Source organism: Gopherus evgoodei, chromosome 1 (genome assembly GCF_007399415.2).
Source record: "Gopherus evgoodei ecotype Sinaloan lineage chromosome 1, rGopEvg1_v1.p, whole genome shotgun sequence".
In the NCBI taxonomy this organism is placed as follows: Eukaryota; Metazoa; Chordata; order Testudines; family Testudinidae; genus Gopherus; species Gopherus evgoodei.
The window spans coordinates 312,591,469-312,611,031 of record NC_044322.1 but is presented as its reverse complement, the minus strand read 5'-3'; the positions used below and the strand labels follow the sequence as shown (position 1 = coordinate 312,611,031).

General features: G+C 42.3%; 1 protein-coding gene across 5 annotated transcripts in view; it reads left to right on the top strand.

The window, feature by feature from the left end:
- Positions 1 to 19,563, top strand: part of CNTN1 (contactin 1) — a 441,096-nt gene that overhangs the window by 171,384 nt on the left and 250,149 nt on the right. The window contains exon 1 of one of the 5 annotated variants that reach the window (XM_030548960.1): positions 6,639 to 7,213. The exons of 3 other annotated variants lie outside the window; for them this stretch is intronic. The gene's annotated coding sequence lies outside the window, so the exon portion shown is untranslated. Of the gene's footprint in view, positions 1 to 6,638; positions 7,214 to 19,563 lie in introns of those variants that run through there. One more of the 5 variants, XM_030548964.1, reaches the window with a different exon arrangement.

The following is a 19,563-nucleotide window of genomic DNA, read 5'->3' as shown; positions in this document are numbered from 1 at the left end:
CCCCTACAGCCAAAAAGACAGAGGTGCTACTTTGTACCCAGGTGTTTGCACGCCAAAGCCATGAGCAGCTATATACCCACCCTCCCCCGGACTCTGTGGTTGTGGATGCGGCCAACCAAAGGGAGCATCAGGGGTTCCAAGGGTCTACACCAAAGAACAGAGAGGCCAAGAAGTTGGACCTCTTTGGTAGAAAGGTGTACGTGATGGAGAATCTGCAGCTATGTATAGCCAACCAACAGGCTATAGTGAGCCGGTATGGCCATAACACTCGGCCTTGTCCAAGTTCGCTGAACTCCTTCTCCAGGAATTGCAAACATGATTTTCCACTCTGGTAGAGGAGGGGAACCTAATTTCCCGGACATCCCTTCAAGCAGCCCTGGATGCGGCGGATGCAGCCTCTCACATGCTGGCAACCGGGCTGGTCATGTGGTGGGAAGCTTGGCTTCGCGTCTCAGGCCTTAAGCCTTCCACATGAGGTCCAGCAGACCATCCAAGACCTCCCCTTCGAGGGGCCCATGCTCTTCTCTGAGAAGACGGACAAGACGCTCCATAGCCTAAAGGACTCAAGGGCTACCTTAGGCTTGCTAGGCCTGCACACCCCAGCCATCCAACACAGGCAATTCAGGCCACAGCCGGCTCTGTGGCTGTGCCAGCCCCACAACCACCCAGAGTCCTTGCATAGGCGAAGCAGAAATGGCAGAAGGAGGCAACAACAGCCCTCTGGCCAGTCGTCCGGCCAGCCGCGGCCTCCATTGGGGCCTAGACCCCAAATTTGATGGTGTGGTTGAGGACAAACTACAAGTCAGAACTCTGGATCCTACCAATCCTACCTTTTTGTCACGTCTGTCCCCCTTCTGTTGTGCCTCGTCCCAAATCATGTTGGACAGTTGGGTGCTCCACATGGTAGAGAGGGGATATTCTATCCAATTCTCTTCCCTGCCCCCCTCCAGCTCCCTCCCCATCCCTTTTCAGGGACCCCTTTCATGAGCAACTTCTAATTCAGGAATTGCAGTCCCTCCTCGTAGTAGAGGCAGTGGAGGAAGTTCCTCAGGGGCAGGGGTTTTTACTCCCAGTATTTCCTAATACCGAAGGTGAAAGGGGGCCTCAGACCCATTCTGGACTTGCGGCATCTGAACAAATTTGTAAAGAAGCTCAAGTTCCATATGGTCTCCCTGTCCTCCGTCATCCCCTCCATGGATCCAGGAGACTGGTATGCCGCCCTCGACTTGAAGGATGCGTAGTTTCATATCACAATAATCCCTCAGCACAGACATTATCTCAGGTTCATATTGGGCAACACCCATCTCCAGTTCACAGTCCTGCCTTTCGGTCTGTCAACGGCCCCAACAGTCTTCACAAAGTGCATGCTAGTTTCATAGATTCTAGGACTGGAAGGGACCTCGAGAGGTCATCGAGTCCAGTCCCCTGCCCTCATGGCAGGACCAAATACTGTCTAGACCATCCCGTATAGACATTTATCTAATCTACTCTTTAATATCTCCAGAGATGGAGATTCCACAACCTCCCTAGGCAATTTAAAACAGACCCCTGCGGAACCCCACTTGTTATACCTTTCCAGCAGGATTGGGAACCATTAATAACTACTCTGTGAGTACAGTTATCCAGCCAGTTATACACTCACCTTATAGTAGCCCTATCTAAGTTGTATTTGCCTAGTTTATTGATAAAAATATCATGCGGGACCGTATCAAATGCCTTACTAAAGTCTAGGTATCCACATCCAGCGCTTCTCCCAAATCCACAAGACTCGTTATCCTATCAAAGAAAGCTATCAGATTTGTTTGACATGATTTGTTCTTTACAAATCCATGCTGGCTATTCCCTATCACCTTACCACCTTCCAAGTGTTTGCAGATGATTTCCTTAATTACTTGTTCCATTATCTTTCCTGGCACAGAAGTTAAACTAACTAGTCTGTAGTTTCCTGGGTGTTCCTTCTTCAGGTGGTCTCCCAATTCCACATGGGTCAGGACATTTTTCTCTCTGTGTTCTACCCTAAGCCACACTCCTCCAATGCAGAACGTAGGCTGCATTCTCTGGACGTTCGCAGGGCTCTGGCATTCTATATTGAACGAACTAAACAATTCAGGAAATCAAACCAACTCTTTGTAGCTGTGGCTGACAGGATGAAGGGGGCTCCCCGTCTCTTCACAGCGTATCTCCTCATGGATCACAGCTTGCATCCTTAAATGCTACAATCAGGCAACGTGCCTGCCCCATCAGTCACAGCCCACTCCACAAGGGCACAGGCCTCCTCCGCGGCGTTCCTGGCTCAGGTCCTGACACAGGAGATATGCAGGCCTGCCATGTGGTCCCCAATCCACACATTCATGTTGCTCTATACTATCATGCACCAGGCCAGAAGTGATGCACCCTTCGGCAGGGTGATGCTCCAATCTGCAGTGAACTCTGACCCCACCACCTAAACTCAGGCTTGTGAGTCGCCTGCTTGGAATGCACATGAACAATCACTCGAAAAAGAAAAAACGGTTACCTTTTTGTAACTGTTGTTCTTTGATATGTGTTGTTCATGTCCATTCCAATACCCACCCTCCTGCCCCTCTGTTGGAGTGCTAGCGAGAAGGAACTGAGGGGGTGGGGGTTCGAGGGCCCCTATATAAGGCGCCATGGAGGCACCACTCCAGGGGCTGCCAGGGCCAACCCTACGAACACTGGTAAGGGAAAATCTTCCATCTGGCATGCACACGGCATGCACGCGCCTGCTTGGAATGGACATGAACAACACATCTTGAAGAACAACAGTTACAAAAAGGTGAATCACCGTTTTTTTATATGTAGCTCCTTACATAGTATGTGTATGTGTATTTCACAATAATATTTATGACCAGTGTGACTTGCTTTCATTTAATACCTTCTAGGACATTATTTAGTGAACCAGAATTTATACAGCAGACTCATAAGTTCTGCACCTCATTGCCAGTTGGCATTAGGGGGTTCTTGGGTCACATAAAAATTCCACAGACAGTGGAATTCCACAAAATATCGGACAGACCCATTGTAGTCCCACATGGAAGAAATTTTGTCAAGACTGTACTTGGACAAAGAGAGAGAGAGGTTTATTCTTGGTATTTTCTGATACAGGGATGCATTCTGGTCACAGAATCCAACTCTGATTTCTATTAGGGAAATTTACTCACAGTTCAAGGTGTTGCTGTTTGGTCTGATTTTATTTTTGTAGAACGTTTGGTGCTTCCTACATTGAACTGGAGAGTGTAATCATTCTCCTGTCTGTTTGACTGACTGATCAAGGTTGGAATTCTGGAAGGAATCTGTCTGAAACAACACGTCTGCCCTGGAGTTCTGCCCACCTATTGATAAAATCTGTTACAAGCTTTTATCATAAATTACTTAAAGACCCTGTGGAGTCCCAGTCACAGTTGGGTTAAATATAATAAAAGTCATCAAAGTCAATATTTTCCAACAATTACCATGTCTCCTATTCTGTGCTAGATATTTCGTCAATCCATGGTGTAGTGACCATTGACAAATACTGACATTTTAATAAAAGGAGTACTTGTGGCACCCTAGAGACTAACAAATTTATTTGAGCATAAGCTTTCGTGGGCTACAGCCCAATTCATCAGATGCATGCAGTGGAAAATACAGTAGGAAGATATATATATATATATATATATATATATATATATATATATATATATATATATATATATATATATATATATATATATATATATATATATATATATATATATATATATATATATATATACATACACACACACACACATACAGAGAACATGAAACAATGAGTGTTACCATACACACTCTAATGAGAATGATCAGTTAAGGTGAGCTATTACCAGCAGGAGGAAAAAAAAACTTTTTGTAGTGGTAATGAAAATGGTCCATTTGTAGCAGTTGACAAGAAGTTGAGAGGAACTGTGTGTGTGTGGGGGGGGAATAAACATGGGGAAATAATTATACTTTGTGTAATGACCCATCCACTCCCAGTCTTTATTTAAGCCTGATTTAATGGTGTCCGTTTTGCAAATTAATTCCAATTCAGCAGTCTCTCGGAGTCTATTTTTGAAGTTTTTTTTGTTGTAATATTGTGACTTTTAGGTCTGTAATCAAGTGACCAGGGAGATTGAAGTGTTCTCCATTTGGTTTTTGAATGTTATAATTCTTGATGTCTGATTTGTGTCCATTTATTCTCTTACGTAGAGACTGTCCAGTTTGGCCAATGTACATGGCAGAGGGACATTGGTGGCACATGATGGCATATATCACATTGGTAGATGTGCAGGTGAACGAGCCTCTGATAGTGTGGCTGATGTGATTAGGTCCTGTGATGTTGTCTCCTGAATAGATATGTGGACAGTGTTGGCAACGGGCTTTGTTGCAAGGATAGGTTCTTGGGTTAGTGTTTTTGTTGGGTGGTCTGTGGTTGCTGGTGAGAATTTGCTTCAGGTTGAAGGGCTGTCTGTAGATAGGGACTGGCCTGTCTCCCAACATCTGTGAGAGTGATGGATTGTCCTTCAGGATAGGTTGTAGATCCTTGATGATGTGCTGGAGAGGTTTTAGTTGGGGGCTGAAGGTGATGGGTAGTGGTGTTCTGTTACTTTCTTTGTTGAGTCTGTCCTGTAGTAAATGACTTCTGGGTACTCTTCTGCTCTATCAATCTGTTTTTTCACTTCAGCAGGTGGGTATTGTAGTTGTAAGAACGCTTGATAGAGATCTTGTAGGTGTTTGTCTCTGTTTGAGGGGTTGGAGCAAATGCGATTGTATCGTAGTGCTTGGCTGTAGACAATGGATCATGTGGTGTGGTCTGGATGAAAGGTGGAAGCGTGTAGGTAAGTATAGCTGTCAGTAGGTTTCTGGTATAGGTGGTGGTTATGTGACCATCGCTTATGAGCACTGTAGTGAACAGGACGTGTATATATATCTTCCTACTGTATTTTCCATTGCATGCATCCGATGAAGTGGGCTGTAGTCCACAAAAGCTTATGCTCAAATAAATTTGTTAGTCTCTAAGGTGCCACAAGTACTTCTGTTCTTTCTGCGGATACAGACTAACACGGCTGCTACTCTGAAACCTGACATTTTAATGGTGACCACTCTGTGAGGTCTTCTAGTTATAACTCAGATGAAACTGTCATTCTGTCCCATCTAAAAGTCCAAATTATATTGGTTTTGATGGGAAGTATAAGATTGAGCTATTGGGTTTTGTTTCTGCAGTGATGGTTTATGGTACCCATGGCATGCCTTAATATGAAGGGTCATAAATGAGCACTAAGATCTGTGATCACAGATCTTATTTTGCCTTTCATTTGGGTAAAACTCCCTCCCTGGTTTCCAGATCTGTTGAAAGTGACAGTGGCCTATCATATACATCATCAAAGAAGATGCATAACTTAACATCCTGAGCTGGATTTTTTGGCTTAATGAACAGGGGGGAAGGTTGACAAATTTTGATATCTGAATCTCCATAGCTCTCATGACTGTGTAGAAAGAGCGTACAAGAAAAACTTATAGACTCAAGATCTGCTCTCAGTTACATTTGTACAATCCCATTGATGTTAATGGGGTTACACTGGTCAAATGAAAACAAAACATAGCCCATATTTTGTGTGTGGACAGGCTCATGCTTTGGTTGAAGTGAGTTATGTGAATCCCTCCACGCATACCTCACAAGCTCTATCTAATTACTTTGTGTGTCAGTCTGGGTTACAGATACTGTTCCAAAATCTGCTATTCTACACCAAAGGAATTTAACTCATTGTAGTTGCGTGGAATTTACACTGCTATAAACAAGAATAGAATTTGGCCTATGGGGTTCTCAGCTTTCTATGGATATGTGAAATGTCTGCAGTGAGCCCTCTGAAGGATTTGCTACAGCTGTTTTTCCCCTCCTCCCCCCCACCCCAAGAAACCATTGGTGTAGCTCTTGGTAATCTTCAGAATGTTTGTTTTTGACATGCTGGAAACCTGTACGTTTCTTGCATGGAAGGGGCTTTATTCTGAATGACAATTACTTTTGCGTAAGATTGGAAGAAAGAAAGCTAGTAGACTGTGCTGGGAACTTTTTGTTGAGGTCACTGGAATGGAAGAAAAGGAAGTGTGCTGGAAAGACTTCACAGTGTTCTGATCTCTGGATAAGGGTGGAACCATTAGGATGCTGCTCTGTACTGCAGTTTTAATCAAACTGCCAGAAATAAATTATCATGTGAACTATGCTATTCTAGACAAAATGATACGTGTGTACAGATTTATATAGCGTGCATGTAATATATATGTGTAAAATAGGATTTCAGTTAGAGACTGCTCTTTTTATGAACATTCTGATGCATATGCATCATCTATAGTAGTATAGAAAGTAAAACAAAGCTTTAGTGTTACAGCAGCTCCGTACATTTAGTGGTTTGCTTCTTATATTATTTAGAGTATAAAACAAATGACTGCAGAGAATGTACACTTTGAATAAAAGAACAGATGATGCAGCATTTTACGAAGGGTGAAGAAATGCAGGGCCCATACTCTGCAGTAGGTAAATGCAATGCCATGTACGTTGGAGTTATGCTTGAGTGCTGCAGGGGTGGAAAGTGTGTGTCTGCATCTGATTTTGGTTGGTATATTGTTTGTTGCAGTAAACCAGTTGCCTAGCCTCAATTGTTTTAATGATGAGCTGATCAATATCCCATTATTGGATGTAACAGTGGCTGCAGGAAGTGCCCGGAAGATTTTAATACATGAATTATGCATTCTTTGCTCATTTTTTAGTCTCAAAGCACAGTGACAGAGATGGTGAAGATGACTGGGATAGTTTTTTGCATAAAGTAACTGCAGTCAAATGCTTCATATTTTCATGCACACAGGCAGCATCGAGTGGGACAGCCTATTTAAGAAGATATAAATCCCTGAGTTTACAGCACAGAATGCTTGATTTGAAAGCATTTGCAGCCATGTACAGAGCCAGTTTTCCTGCTGTTTAACCTGTTTTCTACAGAAGGTTGGCTGAAGGATGCTAACGGCTGTGCTTTGCTCTGAGGTCACAGCTTGAAATCTGTCTTTTTTTTTTTTTTTTAATTTGCTTTCTGCCGCAGGAGAGGATCTGTGAATTTTATTGGTGCAGCAATCATTGTATTTTCAAAAATATAAACTTGGAATAGTTACTATGAACAAAAGGACATGAATGAACTCACCTTCTCAGGTAAAATGAGTGTGTTTTTTTTCTGTAGGTTTGATTGCAGAAACTGGAATGTGCTGAGGCAGGATTATGTGGTAACATTGACACAGATCTCTGTACTGGAATACAGAGTCAGGTTTCTCAAGTGGTTATTGCTGAATTTATCCTACCAATATGATTATTTTAAAATGACTATTATTGTGAGAGAATGTTTTATACTTTTTGCATATTGCAATTTATATAGGAGTATATATTGGTGATCAGTTTGTATCTTCTGTAGATGACTGCATCATGGGGAGGGGCTGTACAGTAACCAAGCTTAACTGATAAAAATAAAGTGATCAGTTTCATTAGAGGTCCAGGCAGGAAAATGACAATGGAGTTTCATTGACGTTTATTCCTATTTTTGTGCATTTACTATTACATTTGCAAACAATAATAACATAAAAAGTGTATCTGGGATGTGAGATAGCAGAATCTACTCCCAGACTGTCCTGTAAATGATTGAGATGAATAAACTTAAATCTTGGCTAAAAGTCATGACTGTCATATAGTACAGAAACAAATCTGTCCGTATTGTCCTTCAGAATACTCCATGCTGTCTGACAGTTTACATCCTCAGAGATCTATTTATAGTGACTTAATTTGCTGGAACTACGTGTTCTTGACAAGAAATATGGGATTAAAAATCATATAGACTCTTTACATTTGCACACAACATACAAATTGTGAGATGTTTGTAATTTCTATATAATTAATCTAGAAGTACAGTACAGCAGGCACCATTCTGAAATACAAGAGTACACTCAATTTATACAATTCTTGCTCATTAAACCAAATTTTCTAGTACAGGAAACGCTTTAAATGTTTGTATCACTTCCAAATATTTTTGTATGTTTAAGTGTTGATCTTCTGTGTTTTGTAGGAAATGGGCTCAAATAACATGCAAATCTACAGTCTTGTAAAATAACTTATAAAGATGTATCCACATTTTTTTACATAGAAATATTTTTTCTGAATTACAGGTACTGAAAGACCCTGACAGATAATTTAATAAATCTGAAAGCTATGTGATATGAGTTGTTGAGGAGCTAGTTAGTGCCATCTGTATTGTGTAAAAAAAAAATTTTTTTAACAGAAATTCCATGTGTTATATTTCTTAAGATAAATAACTTTGCCTCTGAAATTACATTATTATTTAACAGTGTCGCAGTAGAATCCATAGGCTCCAATCAGAATAAGAGTCTCATAGTGCCAGACTCCATACACATGCTCATAGACTCATAGACTCTAGGACTGGAAGGGACCTCGAGAGGTTATCGAGTCCAGTCCCCTGCCGTCATGGCAGGACCAAATACTGTCTAGACCATCCCTAATAGACATTTATCTAACCTACTCTTAAATATCTCCAGAGATGGAGATTCCACAACTTCCCTAGGCAATCTATTCCAATCTATGCTTATGGGCCCTGATTCAAAGAACAGGCTGTGTTGATTACTTGCAAAAAGTTTCCTTGAGAAATATGTAGGAAACTAACTAATCAACCAACAATGAATTTTCTTAACCCAATAACTATTAATATTTCTGATTTGTGTGGCAAGATTATTGCTCATTAGTGTTGTTTTTCTATTGTAAGCTGTCTTTTGGTTGCACTCCCATACAGAAGACAGAGTTTAGACCATGTTTTATTATTCTTTTTGAATTGGGTGTATTGTAGAGGTGAGACACACAGAGCTTCTAGGGAAGGGACGGTGTTGCTTGCTTGAATCTTAAAGGACACCTGAATGCTGAATCACAGAGCAGTTTTAGGTAGTGCTCACTTGCCTCCCGGCTGGAGATAAAGTGGCTATTGCAGTATGATGATGATTGTGAAAAATTAGGGAAGAGTGCTATCCAAAATGAGTGGAGAGACGGAAGTCTTAAAAATCTTTTGTGGCAAAAACAGTATCTTAAACTAAGAGCAATGTGTGAACATGCTTCTGGGTGTGTGATTTTTTCAGGGTGAAGTGGAAAGATGTAAATCCTGTTGTGTGAACTGCAGCAACATAAATGTAAAGCTAACACAGTAATTTTAACGAGCACATGTACATTAGTTTGTCTTTTGGCAATGCGTTACTCGCTAAATGTTCGGCATTTGTTGGAAAAGTATTAAATATATGAGGCCACTTTTCTCACAAGTGACACAAAAGTAACAAGAGCCAGCTTCTTAGATGAGCTAGACAATACTTAACTTTAGTGTATGATAATAACAAACTAACTACAAAATTTGTATGTATTTGTAGGTGTGTTTGCATAGATAATATGTTCTGAGCATATAATACCTAATAAAATGGCAAAAATGGAGTTGCATGTTGTTCAGATAATTATGTATGTTTTTAATTGTCATAGTTGAAACATTAATAAATATTAAAATGTCAAAATACAATGTTTAGCATTAAAAAGGAGAAATACTAATTTTCAGAAAGAAATTGTGGCTGGGGTTTTCCACAGTGGCTAAGTGAGTTAGGAGACCAAACACCATTGTGTTTTAATGGGACTTGGGCCCCTATGTCCCTTTAGCTAAGATTATCAAAGAGCCAATATAAATATTTAAGTGAATACAGCAGGGACAGTTTGGCTAGAAAGCAAGGACAATAAAGGCAGTTTGCTTGTTCACAGCTGTTAATATAAATCTGAAAAATAATTAGAGAGAGATCAGAAATCGTATTATTTTCTCCCCACATAACTCTATTATTGTGTTTTGTGAAAGGCTCAAGAGGCAATGCATGATGTCATAGAGAAATGAATTTAATATAAGTTGTTCGGAGAATCCTGAGAACTGTCTTATGATTAAGGGATGTTATTGGAAAAATGCAATTTGATTCAGGCATTAAGTCATACTTTACTAATCTATTAGGGTTTTTTATATCTCATACTTTTATATAAAAGACTAAATAAAAGAACTAAGTGGACATACTACGCTTAATTTTCGCTTTTGACTTGGCAGGTTTGAAAAACTATTTTGGAATAAACTACAGCCATGTCATCTTGGGCACTAAACTAAGCACAGTTCAGTGTAGCCAGTGGCTGAATGGGAGACCACTTATGAAAACCAGGTACTTCAGGAAGTAGTATTGAGCTTCAAGGAGTGATGCTTAGATGGCACTTCTATGAGTCAGTTATGAGCAATGCTATAACGTAGCAGCACTATCGTAATATTGTGCTGTATTCACATGAAAATGAAACTGAAGACTTTATTTCTAATTGTCATGGTACTTGTTATAGCAGGAGAGATAGGGAGGAGAGAAGGTATAAGTAAAAGATCAGCAGAGGCTAGTGGGCATGTAAATGAGGATGCAATGAAAATGCAAACAGAAGTTAAGTGGATGATTAGTAAAGTGATAAGAAATATTTACACAATGTATTTTCCAGCAGTGTTGAGTTTATCAAATGTTAAAGGGGCTAAGGAAATTTCAGTTTCCTCCATTCCTTATGACACAGTTTCTGAAATGACTGAGATATCCTTGGCACTAGTGCTGTGTGTTTCCAAGTGTGGAAGAGAGGATATAGATGGTTGAGAATAACAGAAATGTTTATGAAATAATTGGACACCCCTGAGATAGCTAGATTACCAGTTCAGATGTATTCTATGAAACTACGAGTTTTAAAGTAAGTGAGGAAAGAAACGTGTGAGTTCTTAAAGTGTATTTATGGTCAGGTAAGTATGTATGTATACATGAAAGACACAATTTTACTCAACAAATACGTTCCATCAGATCTTACTTTTACTTTACCAATAAAGTACTGTTATTTTTTTACTCCAGCTCACACTCACAAGCCAATACCACTGTGTGATACTGAAGTGGTTTCTGTTGGCATCACTCTTTCACAGAACTGAAAACTACTTTGGCTTTCATATTCTATTGTGAGTTAACTGAGCAGCAGCAAACCCAGAACTCCATGATGCCATTTTACAGAGATGCTCTTCAGAGTGTCGTTACACACCATTGTATTTCTGAACTTCTCAGAGGTTGGAAATAAGCCTCTCCGTCACATCAGAATTGGGTAAAAAGGATGCCTTGGATGTCTTGTAACTTTATATTTACTAAAATGCTGTTAATACACTATGGATTAGTTTTCTTTCTACACTTTATTTATTTATTTACCTGCCTAATTAGTTAGACACTGTAAGCCTAATGATAAATTTAGCTCAATTAAAGCTTTTAGAGTTTGTCTAGTTCTCAAAAGTACTTCTTTATCCTCTTCTTAAAAGCTACTTAAGTGTTTTAAAACAATATTCATCGAATTAGAACAGATATCCCTATGCCTCCTGCAGAAACTGTGCCCAAGGGGCATATTAACTGCTGGAACAACTGAGCAGAAAATTAAACAGTTGCAGATACCAAAGTCTCTTCCTCAAGATTCAGTGTTTATACCAAGAAAGTAAAGTATATCAACACAGACAGAAAACCAGAAATCTCTCTAACACGGTGTTCAAGCACAAGCTTTCACGCACAGGCCTTGCCTCCCACCCCTGCAAAGATAATCTTCCCTCTTTCTCCTAAGTAGCCATTCTTGTATAGTCCTTACCTTAAGCACTTGTGCCAGGAGAGGGATACCTGACCTGGAGTTATCCCTTTACTCGCCTGGCACTAAGTTGGGCTCCTGCACCCTCTTACAGGGTGGTACTTTTTTTCAGACAGTGGAAACGTAAGTGTCACAAAATGTCATGTTACAGCTTTTTATACCTAATGTACTTTATAGCTCTTATATATGCATACAGACTGTGGGCCAAATCCTAACCTCTGCATTTTGGAACAGATTTTCAAAAGTGCTCCAGTCCCATTTAGAGACCATGGTAACTGGCTGGATTTTCAAAGAAGCTCATCACTTTGGATGCATGTTGGGAGCAAGCTCTTTTCAAAATTCTGACCTTTGTGGGTGAGGCGACCCACCAGGATTCAGTAGTATAAACCAGGGAATTCTTTGGGTGCATGTAGTGAGGAAACTCGTTCCTACTTCCCTAAGTTGCTCCTCAACTGCAGTCATAGAGCTGTCCAGCCCTGCCTTTCCTCTGCTCCCCGCCCTCTTATTTTAAGTGGGACGCACAGGATGTTGACTCTAGGAGAAGTCTCATCAGCTGAGTTGCAGATCAACCAGAAAAGGGACTTGTCTGACTTTGAGCAGTAAGGTGGGAATGACAGGGTCAGCTGGTCAGAAAAATACCATTGCCCCAAAGGCAAATGGGCACAGGTTATCAGCAGAGCTTTCCTTTCTCCCTTTCTACCCTCCCCTATTTCCCCTTACCACAAACTTCTTTGACTCTGAGCCCCCACTCAAAACACACAAGGAGTTACTGAATCCCCAGGACTGCCACAGGCTTTGTAGCCTTTTGGTGGAAGAGGGAAAGGGACAGGGATCTGCAGAGAACCAGAGAGGAGCCTCTCTGGGGATTCTTAGGACCTGATCTGGGAGTGGCTTTCGCCACAACTGCTACCATATCACTGTGACTGTCCTGAGGATTAGTCAGGCTGAAATAAAGTTTTGAAGCTTTCCTAAGGATTAGCAAGACCTTTGCATCCTTCAGGATACCTGTACACAGCAGGTCCCTTTGCTAGATGCACAAGCACAGCTACCACTGAGATCAATCTTGGCCACTTTGCGTAGCAGTCTAAAGTAGTGTGTAAGAGTACTGTAATTGAAATTAGGGGAGGTATATAGATACGCAGAATGTTATTTTACTCAAGTTAAGATTTGACCAGGACAAACATTGCAATAGGAATGTTACATCTCATTTGATGAGGGGACTTGAGGATTAGGTTCAGTACAAGTAGGGAGGGTGGACCATTCGTCTTCCATTTCCTATGATTGTCTTCCCTTGTTTGCCATGATTTAAGTAACCTTGCAGAGAAAAGAAAGTGTTGGTTAATGTCAGTGCCACCACAGAAGGTCCCATGGGAGAAAAGAAAAGATGCATCTTACAAAGAGAGACTGTCCATGTGCTGTTTTTGGTATAGGAGTCATGTACTCACCTTTCACTTTACATTTATTTGCTGGCAGATCGTTTGTTTCTCCTGTCTGTTGGTGTGTTTTTATTTATTTGCTGTGGTGGTCCAGTTATGTTGCCCAGTTCCACTGACTTCTGGACATGAAGCCCTAGTGGTGGAAAACATGCATAGTAGAAGATGTACCAAGGTAAACTGGCTGCAGTCCTTGTGCAGATCACACATAGGGCTATGGCAATTTGCTGTCCTCTAAGCAGAACTCTGCTGACAAGTCTCATTTAGAGCCTGAAACTGAAGTTTATGCTGGCATGGCGTGGTGCATGTTTGAGGGAGAAGGTTTTTGCAGGGCCTGCTCTCCTTCAGGGGTGAATTCCTGATAGGGGTTAAATTAGCATTTATATATCTATTGCATCCCTTTGTCCCTGAATCAAACCTGTACTCATACCTTATTTGTTTGCTGATTCATCGAAGACCCTGAGTACTGCTGCAAATGCCAAAAACTGTGGATGTTGCCAGTTAGGCCGAGCCTATAATACGTGGGGCTGTAGAGCTGCAGTACACCGTGCGCATGGTGATCATTCTGTCTCCCAATCTCCCTAGTGCACAGCAGGAGCCTGCTTCTCCTTTCTGAGGTGCAGTCTGCCTCAACATGGAACCAGTTTCACCCCCCTTTGCAGCTCATTTAGGGTGTCCTATATCTCTGGCAGAATAGACACCTAGCAGTTCCTCCCTTCCCTTGAGTGCAGGGACTAAAATTCCTTCTCTTGTATGTGGGCTTCCTTGTGCCCTTCTCACTACTGCTCACTCGCATACAGGCCAAACAGCATGTGGCCCTTCACCAAGACTTACCCACTTCTGTCCAGTCTTGTCCTTTCTTTCCCAGTTGTTCCTGAACAAAGGCTGTATATCTAATGATATTGTTCCATGTAACATGGGGTGGAAGGGTGGGGCTTCTAGGCACTACTGGAATACAAATAATATGTGAATAGCAGTAGCCCTGTCCTCCTGTCTCATTTCTGCTCTAACAGTGCCGCTACCATTGGAATTGTTGATCTCTTGAGGAGAGCTTGCTTTCTTATCTGAACCAATACCACAGCTTTAGAGGGTTTTTTTTTCAGTTTTTCCTTGGGAAAGTAAGGATTCCTGACTCTTACTTCCATCAGAAAAGGCCTATTTAAACCTAATATGTATGGGGAAATCCCCAGCTGGCTCCTTAGTTGAGCTTTCTATCTCCTTTTGAACTGCTTCGTGGCACAAAGGGAACAGAGAAGGTCTGAAGATCTGGCCAGGTACGTCACTGTGATCTCAATATCCCTGCCATTGCAGGGCCTTGGGCACTGGTGCACTTCAGTCCCTCCTGTTCTTTGCCTGTGGTGCATAACAGTCTAGTCTCCTATGGGCTGTAACACTGGGGTCTAATTTAGGTTGTTGGGTTTAGTGTCCTGGGTGCTGGGTGGTGTTGCTGGCCTGTGCTATACAGGTCAGACTAGATGATCTGGTGGCCTTAAACACTATGACTCTGTGACTCAGTATCAGATATACTGAGGTTTATGTCTTCTAGCACATGTTTCTGTATTAATCAGCTGTGATGGAGAGTTTTGCTCAAAATTGAATGCTAAAAACCCTCTGTATATTCAGGATCCTAAATATATATTTTTACTGTGTAGGTGCTGAGGTTAAATTTCCTCTGAGTAAATATGTTATGAATCTAGGATTTATTTGTCATAGCTGCATTCAAAATGCCATTTTTGTACTTGGCTTTTTTTCCCCCCTAATTTTATGCTCAGTTTGAAACAGTGAAAGTTCTGCACTGGAAAAGACTGTATGTATTTGTGCTCCAGTCCAGAAATAAGAGTCTTCCTTTGAGTTGATTCACATATTTTATCGCATCATTTATGGAAACAGGAGTGCTCTACTAGTTACCTTTCAGAACAAGAAATCTGGTTGTTGTTCTTTTCCTTCTCTGGTGTGGCCCTGCCGGCTGAGATTTACTCCATTGAAAGGCCTCCTTTAAAGAAGGAAATGATGACATACACATCCACAGTCTCATTTGAGTGAGATGAAATATACAGAATAGTAGCTCTGAGACGCTCAAGGGAGTTATTGAAGCTACCTTACTGCCTGCCTTTAATAAATGTGTGCATTTGCAGAAAACCTCAGAACAACTATTTATGCAGTTAAACTGAACATAAACTCTGTCTTGTGGGAGTAGAAAGTTTTGAGCTAGTTTCTTAATTATTCCCCATTATCTTTCCCCACTGATGCTGGCTATCTTATCTGAATACAGTTGTGACAATTAGGGCCTAGTGTGGCAGACTTTCTTTGCACTTTTTTTTGTACAGTGCTGGCACTAAAGAATATGTAAAAATTCCAAAAGATGACTTCAGCTTTCAGTCTGTTTTGAGCTTACTAAGTACTCCTTGTGTACCATGCTTAGTTTTCTCCTGGAGGAATTCTGCGTATGTGCAGAATTTATGTTCCCCACAGATTTCTTTGCTTCCCTGCAGAAAAATGATTTTATGATGGGAAAGCAAAAGGGAAGCCATCAGTGTCATGCAGCCCTCCCCAGCAGTATGTTTTGGATGTCCAGGGCAGCCGACAGAGAGGTAAATCATGGTGAGGCAGGGGGTGGGACTGGAGAAGACCCTGCTGGTGGCTCCTACCATGCGCCATGCTCAGCTGCTGGTCCTGGCTGGACTGGGAAAGATGGACTTCCTTTTTCCTGCATGGTATCTGAGGCTGTGTCAGACCCACCCTATCCCCAGATTTATCCCCTGGCAGTAGGAAGCTCTGCAACCCCCACTCCCCACACTTCCTGCACCCATCACTCCTCAGCTGCAGGGGGAGGGATCACTGTACAGGGAGCTGCTTCCCCATCCACCCAACTCCTGTGCATCCAGACCCCCTCATACCCAGACCCTCCCACTGAGCTTCACCCCCCCTGCACCCAGACCCCCCTCCGATGAGTCCCACTCCCCCTATCCCTGGACCACCCTGACAAACCCCCTGCATCTCCATTCTCCCAAGCCCCAACCAGCTGCACAGGGATCCCCACTTCATTGAGCCCCACTCCCCCAGCATCTAGAACCTCCCCAACACTAAACCCTGCACACTCAGACCCCCTGCCAAGCTCTATCCCTCCCTTCCCCACTCAGCCCCAACCACCTTCATCTGGAGTCCCCTGCAGAGTCCCATAATCATTGCACCCAGAACCCCACAAGAAGACCCTATGCATCCATACCCCCCCACACCGATACTCCACTGAGCTGCCTGCACCCAGATTGCCCCGCGCAGAAAACTCTCAAGCCACACCTGGATCCTGGCACACTAGGATCCTGCTGGGCTGAGCCTGCACACCCACACCTAGTACACCTGTGTCATGGTATAATTCCCCACTCTGAACCTTAGCGTCCACAAGATGATGTACCAGCATGAATTCCTCTAAGCTCAATTACCAGCTTAGTACTCGTAGCGCTGCCACCAACCAGGAATTCCAGTGCCTGGTACACTCTGGTTCCCCCAAAACCTTGCCCGGGGACCCCCAAGACCCAGACCCTCTGGATCTTAACACAAGGAAAGTAAACCCTTTCCCTCACCGTTGCCTCTCCCAGACTTCCCTTCCCTGGGTTATCCTGGAAGATCACTGTGTGATTCAAACTCCTTGAATCACAAAACAGAGAGGACAATTCACCTTCCTCCCTCCTTCTCTTTCCCCCTCCCAGACTCTTCCTGAGAGAGAGTAATCCTGGCACAGAGAGAAATCAGCCTCTCTCTCCCTCTTCCCTCCTTTCTCCCCACCAATTCCCTGGTGAATCCAGACCCAGTCCCCTGGGGTCTCACCAGAATAAAAAAACAATTAGGTTCTTAAACAAGAAACTTTTAATTAAAGAGAGAAAAACAGTAAAAATTAGCTTTGTAAATTTAAAATGGAATAGGTACAGGGTCTTTCAGCTATAGACACTGGGAACACCCTCCCGGTCTAAGTATACAAGTACAAATTAGAATCTTTTCAGCAAAATACCAATTTGAACTCCTTTCAGCCAAATACACATTTGAACTCCTTCCAACCAAATACACATTTGCAAATAAAGAAAACAAACATAAGCCTAACTCGCTTTATCTATCTAGTACTCACTATTCTGAATCTATAAGAACCTGTATCAGGGAGATTGGAGAGAAACCTGGTTGCACGTCTGGTCCCTCTGAGCCCCCAGAGTGAACAACAACCAAAACTAACAGCACAGCACAAAAACTTCCCTCCCTCAAGATTTGAAAATATCCTGTCCTCTGATTGGTCCTCTGGTCAGGTGACAGCCAGGCTTGCTGAACTTGTTAACCCTTTATAGTCAAAGAGATATGAAGTACTTCTGTGCTATTAACTTTTTTTATCTGTTTATGACAACCTGGCACGAAGGGGCAGGGCCCTGGGGTGTTTCTGGGGCATCCCGGTTCCTTGCACTGTGTCAGGGTTTGGTGCAGCCTCACTACTGAGTCCATGTCCCATGGGGGAGCTGCACAATGATCTCCCCCCCCCCCCCGTGCAACCAGTGGCCTGTGCTCCCCAATGCCATGCTGGAGCCTCCATACTTATTTGACAAAACATTCAGAATTTTGCAGAATTTTAAAATATTGTGTGCAGAATTTTTAATTTTTTTGGTGCAGATTGCCCTCAAGAGTATTAGTTGTAATATATTGATTCAAGCATCAGAGTACCTATATATGGTATATGAGGGAGAACAGATTCATATCATAGTGTTAAAAATATAAATATTTATATTCTTTGCAGTTTCTGTAGCATCCCGTGTGTTGGAAAGGAAGACACTTTTGTGACCCATTGAGTACAGCTTTCAGCTAAGGGCAAAACTGAGATTTCATAGCATTTTTTATAAAAGATGAACCCATATTCTGATGTGTGTCTCAAAGAGCAATCCACTCTGCAGCATTCAGTCCATGTATCTTGGGTGGTCACTGAGGAGATGCATGTCAGGGGAGGAATAGTTCTGTGGTGACTTAAGGCTTAAGTGGCCTCTATGACCATCCACCACTTTAGCAAGAGGAAAGCACCAGCAGCTCCTCTGGTTCTAGCTTTTCCTGGGCCTGCTCCACTATCAGAGACTTCTGTGTGCTGTCATCCAAGGGGGATACACAGAGCCCACCTGTTACCTTTTTCTTTGTTACTGGTACCGTACTAGTTCCATTACCGGAATGCTCCCTGAACCCACTCACATGAGGGCAGAGTTTGCCTCAAAAATTACATCTCGCTGCTGAATGCAGTGCTGTAAAATGAGCATTTCCCAGCTGCGTTGCTGGTCAGTCCCTAAAGTGTTTTCATTTCGGCTACGGGCAAGGACCTTTGTGCAATATTTCCTGAGCATAGCAGAATGTGCAGGTATGCCCATCTGTGTCTTGTAACAGCGGTGTGATTTTTAGTGCAAGTGAACATTAGCACATTTCAGCAGATCCAATTGTTTTGAGTCACAGGCTCAGTTTCTGACCCTTCTGCATAATTGCTCTTTACCCATGAATTTGACCCACACAGAGCAAATTAAGCAGATTTTGTGTTTATCCTATTACATGCCGTCTGTTCAATACATACAATGAGCACATAAAAGGAATTTATGCTTGAATTCATCGTATCATTTTGCGTGTTTCAATTCTTTGATTAGCTTTGATTAGTTCTTCAGTATTGCTAAGTAATGAATACACTATGTAATGTATTACAGTAAACCAAGGAAACAGGATACAGCAAAAGAAAGATTAAATTTATTTTGGGGTATGAGCATTTGTACTCATGGATGCAGATCCAGGAAGGGCTCTTCAAGTTGGGGCAGAATCCTAACAGAGCGATTCAATTACCTCTTAAATGTGCTCTATCTTTTAAAACTCTTTGTTCCTTGCCCTAATAAAGTTTTTTTTTTAAGTGTTATGACCAGGATGTGGGTGGTTTGGCCAAGTGGGTAGGACCAGGAGTCAGGCGATCAGAGCAGGAATAGGGAGCTGGGGGTCAAGCCAGAGTCAGAAACCAGGAGTCAAACTGAAGGTCAGAACCAGAATTGTCAGGAATCAGGAGTCTAGTCAGAGATTGTCTCAGTGTCAGGGGTCAGGAATAAAACATGGGTCAGAGCTAAAGAACAGAGACGGGATCCAAAGCAGGGAACAGGAGAGGGTCTGTTGTAACAGGAGGCCAGGTACTGCTAAGTTGCTCAGACAGCTTCCTGGAACTTCTTCCATGTATAAATAGTATCCCTGGACCAATCAGAGGTCACAATGGTGCTGCGAATCAGGGTCTTCGGTCGGCGGTGGTTCTCCTGGTGCTTAGTCTCCTAGGGTTTACAGTGTATCAGAGCTCAGCTGTATTGATCAGAGATCAGAAGCATTGGTCACCTGGAG